At 49.8% G+C, this 6,332-nt stretch overlaps 1 protein-coding gene across 3 annotated transcripts in view; it reads right to left on the reverse strand.

Moving 5' to 3' along the window:
- Positions 1-4,853, reverse strand: part of LOC146822429 (uncharacterized) — a 73,041-nt gene extending 68,188 nt beyond the window's left edge. For all 3 annotated transcript variants that reach the window (XR_014963303.1, XM_085613535.1, XM_085613534.1), the window contains exon 1: positions 4,614-4,853. The gene's annotated coding sequence lies outside the window, so the exon portion shown is untranslated. The remainder of the gene's footprint in view (positions 1-4,613) is intronic.
- Between the last annotated feature and the right edge of the window lie 1,479 nt (positions 4,854-6,332).

Genomic DNA, 6,332 nt, shown 5'->3' on the forward strand with positions numbered 1-6,332 from the left:
GACAGGGAACCCATTACCGGAAACTCCGTGTAAACATAGATTTGAGGGACGCTGCAGGACTGCGCCACAGCAGATGCTCAATCTCCAACAAGATATCCCCACCCCAGTTCTTTTAATACTTGATTTTTAAAAAAATATTGCCCAAGGCATCAGATGCGTGCCAGGATTCCCACAACGTACACCAAGCCAAACATAACAGCATTTAGACGAGAAGCAGAGAGTAGCCTGTCCACATGTTGACAGAGGGCACACTATACGTCTCCCTGCTACAATTAGGTTAATAAAAAAATGAGACAATTGTTGCCTCTGGCCAAGAAATAGCGCAGAGATTTGAAACAGAAAAATAACAGTAGAGATGAACCCTGGCGTTTCCAGAGGTACGTAGTAAATTAGACTCCATTATAGCTATAAACCAAAAAGGAAGCACCACAGAGATGAGTCCATCTTTACACGCCAGGCCGAGGCAGCAGTGACAGCATGCGGCCTCCTCTGAATTCACGCAACTGACAGGCAAGAGAAGCTACACCCACCCTCCCTTCAAGCAAACGCACACAAGAAAAAGAAAATGAATCTACAGCAGACAACTTTTATTTTATGTGACAGTGGGACAGTAAATCTTATTTTGATAAAATTAAATTAAAACGCAATCACTGTATCTGTATTCTAATATATATAGTGCTGGGTCTTGGTGGTGGGCGCTCCTTGACAGATTCGCAATAGAAAATGTAACAAAAAACAGAATACGGATAAGCGCCGTCAATAACCTGATGGGTTATTACCAATAGTCTTCTCCACTTTCCCTTGCCCCCTCCCCCATCAACCCCCTACATGTTGAAACAAGCACCCCTGTCCCTTTGAAGACCTTTAAACTATGGCTTCACTTTGATCTTTAACACATTTTAACAACCGTTCTTGCTGCTGACATCACCCTCTGATAAAAACAGAGCCTGGCAATGAATCAGAGCATTTCCTCTAAGCAGCGAGCACCAGTAACATTACCCAATGACATATTCATATTTTTTGAAGCCATGAGGAGATTAATCGGCAGCTCTGCTAAAGACAAGGAATGTCCTGAGCTGCCAAGTAATCTCCCGTGTGTACCAAAAATATGAAACTGAAATGTGTAATGTAGCTGGTGCTTTTGCAAAGCACTACGGAATGAAACAACAAGCCCGAGAGCGAGCTGCTGCTAAAGCGTGGCTTGAGGCGAACAAAGAGCGACTCCAGAAGGGATCCCCAGAGCGAGAGGACGTGGCTCAGCAGTCAGAGCTGCAGACGTCGGAGCTGGGGATTCGTGTTTGAGCCTCGGCAGTCGGTTCAACATCCTGTGAATGATCCTGGAAATGTTCTTCTCCCTAAAGTGCACTAAAAAAACAACTAAAAAGCATTGATCGATATTGGAGGGGGTGGTGGGGGCCCACACAAGCACCATCGTGGGAGGGGTTGGGGGGTGGAGAGCACAGGAATATTAAGTGCACAGGCAAATGATAAGTGAGCAGGCAGCAAAAAGTTTTTGTTTTTTTTAAAAAGCCAAATCCCACCTTAGAAGGAAGCCCACACCAAGCTATCCTACCAAAACAAAGCCCAACTGACGGCAAACTTCTACAAGTGTCGCAAGTTAAATAAACCTAAATAAAATTCAAGCAACAGAGCGGGAAGCACGGCAGGGGAGGCAGCAGTTATGTAACTGTGGCATTGAGAGGGGATAGGACTAACACATATTTAAAATATAAGCAGGTAGAGAGCTGAAGTTGAACACTAACAAACAATAACAGGGCAGGAATCGAAAGCAAAAAAATAGTCCCTCAAGAACAGATAAAGAACCATAGTGGAATGAGACAGTACTAATTCCCTGCTCTGTGGGAGGAACAGAAGAGAGAAAGGAGGGACAAAGAGGCAGGACTGACCACTAGCAAGCAGGGATTTTTGAAGGACGCTGAAATAGACAAATGAACAGCAATGTCAAGAAAGGGGATGGACTTTATGTCCACAGACCGATTACAGCAGGTCTCAAAGAGACAGCTGCGCTTTCTAGCTCGACCTTAAAAAAAGCATTGAGAGAGAGAGCGTTTCCTGCCTGCAACAGCAGGCAGTAGAAAACCAATTAAGAAAATAGTGCTCCCCGGCTCCAATTAAAGCATACATGTAACAACCGAAGTAAAATGGCCAGTCGCCATGGGAGGTTACAATTCAGGACAAAGGAGGTACTAACAAGCCTATTAACCAACCAGAACCCATATTAACTAAGGACAATGACAAATATGGGTGGGGCGTCAATTACATACAACAATACAGCATGCCTCCTGGAGCAGCGTATGCGCTGCCCAGGCTCGACCTAAAAACATTAAACATTTCACTGGGACTCATGCAAGATGGCTTCATCGCCGTGACCGTTCCTCACAATTCTGGTGAGATTTACTGTTTAATCAACACTACGTTAATCAGAACCTTAAAACTCTAGACCCAATCAGCACAACTTGCGGGAAACCGATTGAAGAATGTCTCCCTTCAAAATAATGGGTGGGTATTTAACAAAGGAAACTTGATCTAAATGTTTTGTTCTAGCAATAACATTTAGTATTTATTCTTCATTACAGATAAACAGGACAGTCTATGATTTCACTTACAATTTTCAGTAAACAAGTTTTCCCTGGGGGTGGGGAGGGCGGCCTACTTAAAGTAAACAAACTCAAAGTAAACTTGACTTAACTAAAAAGCAAAAGACACGCAATTGGACTGAATGCAGAACAAATCAAAACATTCACCACCAGTCAGTAAAAAGGTCACAAAGTGATGCCTCCATTATTAAAACAATGGAGTGTGTACACAACCAGGCAAGTGATGGACAACCGTCCAACGACACAAACAGCAGAGAATGCATGCAAGACCCGACAAGAACACACCCCTAGTCCTCACAGCCAACCTACTGCCACGATCAATGTGCACTACTCAGGCAATATATAGCTTGGGTGGAGGGAACTCCATTAAAAAAGGCTGACATCAAAGTATGTGCTCCGAGTGGGAGTAGGGTGCTCCTAATATGTGATCCGAGTGGTCACTCTAGAGACCTGTTACTAAGTGAGAGGCACAAGGATTGAACCAATGCCCCACACGCAGGAACAAAGGTGATGGACAAAGTGCCAAGGAGAGCCTCAGAGGTGGAGGCATGTGAGCGTGGAAATAAGACACAACATTAACAAATGGAGCACAATTGTGCCAAAGACACAAGAGCAGCAAATAATACGTGTGTGCGAGCATGCAAGACTTGGAACAAGTGCCCCTAGAGATTAACAACCAACTAAAACCGCCCCCTCCTCAGAACAGCAATCAGACTCGAGGCCCCGAAATCTGCACAGACCCTGGCTTGTAAAGCCTGCCTGTGAACGGGCCCCTCAAACTCCGCTTGTGTTAGTGGGGGCCCTTTTTAAGTGTGAAAGAGTCCCTCACACATTGAAATGAAAGTACTGCATGATGGGGGTGGAAGAGTGATAGAAGGGGTGGCACTGCCATGCTCGCGGGCACACAGCTGGTACACTTTATCCACTTAGTGCCCATGGATGCACACGTCACGTGTGCCCTCATGCCAGACCAATGAAGAGGGGGGGCGTGCTCTCATGCCAGACCAATGAAGAGGGGGGGGGCGTGCTGTCATGCCAGACCAATGAAGAGGGGGGGGGGCGTGCTGTCATGCCAGACCAATGAAGAGGGGGGGGGGCGTGCTGTCATGCCAGACCAATGAAGAGGGGGGGGGCGTGCTGTCATGCCAGACCAATGAAGAGGGGGGTGGGGCGTGCTGTCATGCCAGACCAATGAAGAGGGGGGTGGGGCGTGAATAGGACGTGATGCCGCTCACTGGAAGGAAAGCGGACTGGCACAAGGGAAGGAGCCCTCTGACACGAGGACGTATTGAGTGCAGAATCCACACATGTGGCACGGGGCATCAGCTGTAAACAGAGGTCAGCAGCAGGGGTCACACGGTCAGGTTGAATGCAAGAGAGTCCGAAGAATGAACTAAGACCACGACCCCTGGCTCGCCTGTGAAAGGGGGGCCGTGGTAACCCAGTGCCCACATCTATAAATTAAAACATTACACTTCGGCTTGGAACACGCAGCTGAAAACTGCACGAAGTACAAGCACAGCACCTCCGGGTGAAAGTAATGCGAGTGTCAGTGTCTGCCACCCACAACTCACCTGCAGCAGATCACACGGCGCGCTCACCTCACACAGCACCACAACTCACCTGCAGCAGATCACACGGCGCGCTCACTTCACACAGCACCACAACTCACCTGCAGCGATCACACGGCGCGCTCACCTCACACAGCACCACAACTCACCTGCAGCAGATCACACGGCGCGCTCAACTCACACAGCACCACAACTCACCTGCATCAGAGCACACGGCGCGCTCACCTAACACAGCACCACAACTCACCTGCCGCAGATCACACGGCCCGCTCACCTCACACAGCACCTTCGGATGAAAATAATCCGAGTGTCAGTGTCTACCACCCACAACTCACCTGCATCAGATCACACGGCGCGCTCACCTCACACAACACTGCCGGGTGAAAATAACTCGCCTGTCTGTGTCTTCCACCCCACAACTCACCTGCAGCAGATCACACAGCACCTCCGGGTGAAAATAATCCGAGTGTCTCCCACCACACAACTCCAATGCAGCAGATCACACGGCGCGCTCAGTTGACACAGCGCTTCCTGCGTTGAAAATAACTCGCCTGCCGGAGTCTGGCATTCAGGACTCATGTGGTCCCCCCGCCATTACCAGTGGCGTCAGAGGTGCGTCATCCAGGGGGAGTGGTCAGACGGGGGGGGGGGTGGGCAGTCCCAAAACACCCTCTAGTCACCCCCACCCGAAGGAAACTTGTTTGTTATGCCCCTTGGTTCGGCGCCCCTCCCCCAAGGGAGGGGGGTGTGTCTGGACTGGGGGCGGGGGGGCTTACTGGACCTTCCCCCCTCCCCTCCCCGAGCAGAACCGGCCTGGACTGGGCGGGGAATGGGGAGTGAAGGCGGGGAAGGGACGGGAGCAGGGTTCAGCCCAGTCATAAAGTTGAGCACAGGAATGTGGGGGGTTATTTATTTTGTTTGCATATTTACATAGCGCGAACTCGACCCGAAGGTATTGGAGCGCTACACGAGCACCGTTTTTACATCACACATTCAAGCTCGGGGAGATTACGGGATTTGCCCTGAATCACGGGGTGTGGACGCGACCCCGAGGCTCGAACCCAGGCTTCCAGCACCAAGGTCGGCAGTCTAGCCCATGCGGGAGGGCCCCCCTCTTCTACAGAGAGGATGGAGGGCTAGGGATGGAGGAGGTGCAGATCATGGCCGCCGCCGCTACCTGCCTGCATCAGTGGTCACGGGATGGTGTACCACTAGAGCGCTACACCTCATATCTCCCCCTTTTATAACGCCTTAACAACAAGTGCTGCGTGAACTGGAATTGCCAACTAAAGTCCGGGCCCTGGAGTTACAATGTGTGTCCGTAACTACTAACCAACAGACAGGGGTAGGGTGAAGGGGAGACTCAGGGAAGGAGACAAACACGTTGTGATTACATGTCATATTCTCTGTATCTTTTGGGTAACACTGCTGCTCTGCCAGTGCGGGTGCGTGTAGTGGGTACCTGTGCCGTGCGTGTCTCCCTCGTGCATGCTCTGGTTTCTCTTGTACTCCTGTGCTGGTGTTTTTTGGGAGCTGTGGAGGTCTTTGGTGTGGTGTCTGATTCATGGACATTGTCGTCTTCTTGTGGTCTGAGTTGTCGTGTGTCCTCCCGACTCCTCTGTTCCTGTGCATCCCCTCTTTCCTCTCCATTGTCTCCTATGTCGCCGTTTCTGTGTGTGTGTCTGTCTCTTGTTCATACTTTGCCATCACTTAGTAAGGCAGAATGTGCGTAGGTTTCACTGAACTTGCTGTCGCCTTTTTACCGTAATTGTGCCCGCTTCACTCGGACCCACTCCCCTCTTTCCAACGCAACATCTCGTACTCCATGCTTCTTGTTGTAGTGGACTGCGTACATTTTCTGGGCCTTCTCCAAGTTGCTACGGACCACCGCCGGGAACCACTTACTTTGAGGCGTCAGATTCATCCATACTGTGTTGTCTCGTGTAAACGGGTCACGGCCACTTAGGATCTTGAACGGGCTATATAACGTCGACGTGAACGTAATACAATAAGCCCATACGGTATGTCTAATTTCCGTCTCCCAATTCTTTCCTGCGCTGATGGCTGCTTGCACGGACCCTATGAGCACACGGTTAAACCTTTCTGCTAGGCCATTTCCAGCTGGATGGTACACCAAGGTATG

The sequence above is a fragment of the Triturus cristatus genome, chromosome 6 (assembly GCF_964204655.1).
Source record: "Triturus cristatus chromosome 6, aTriCri1.1, whole genome shotgun sequence".
NCBI lineage: Eukaryota > Metazoa > Chordata > Amphibia > Caudata > Salamandridae > Triturus > Triturus cristatus.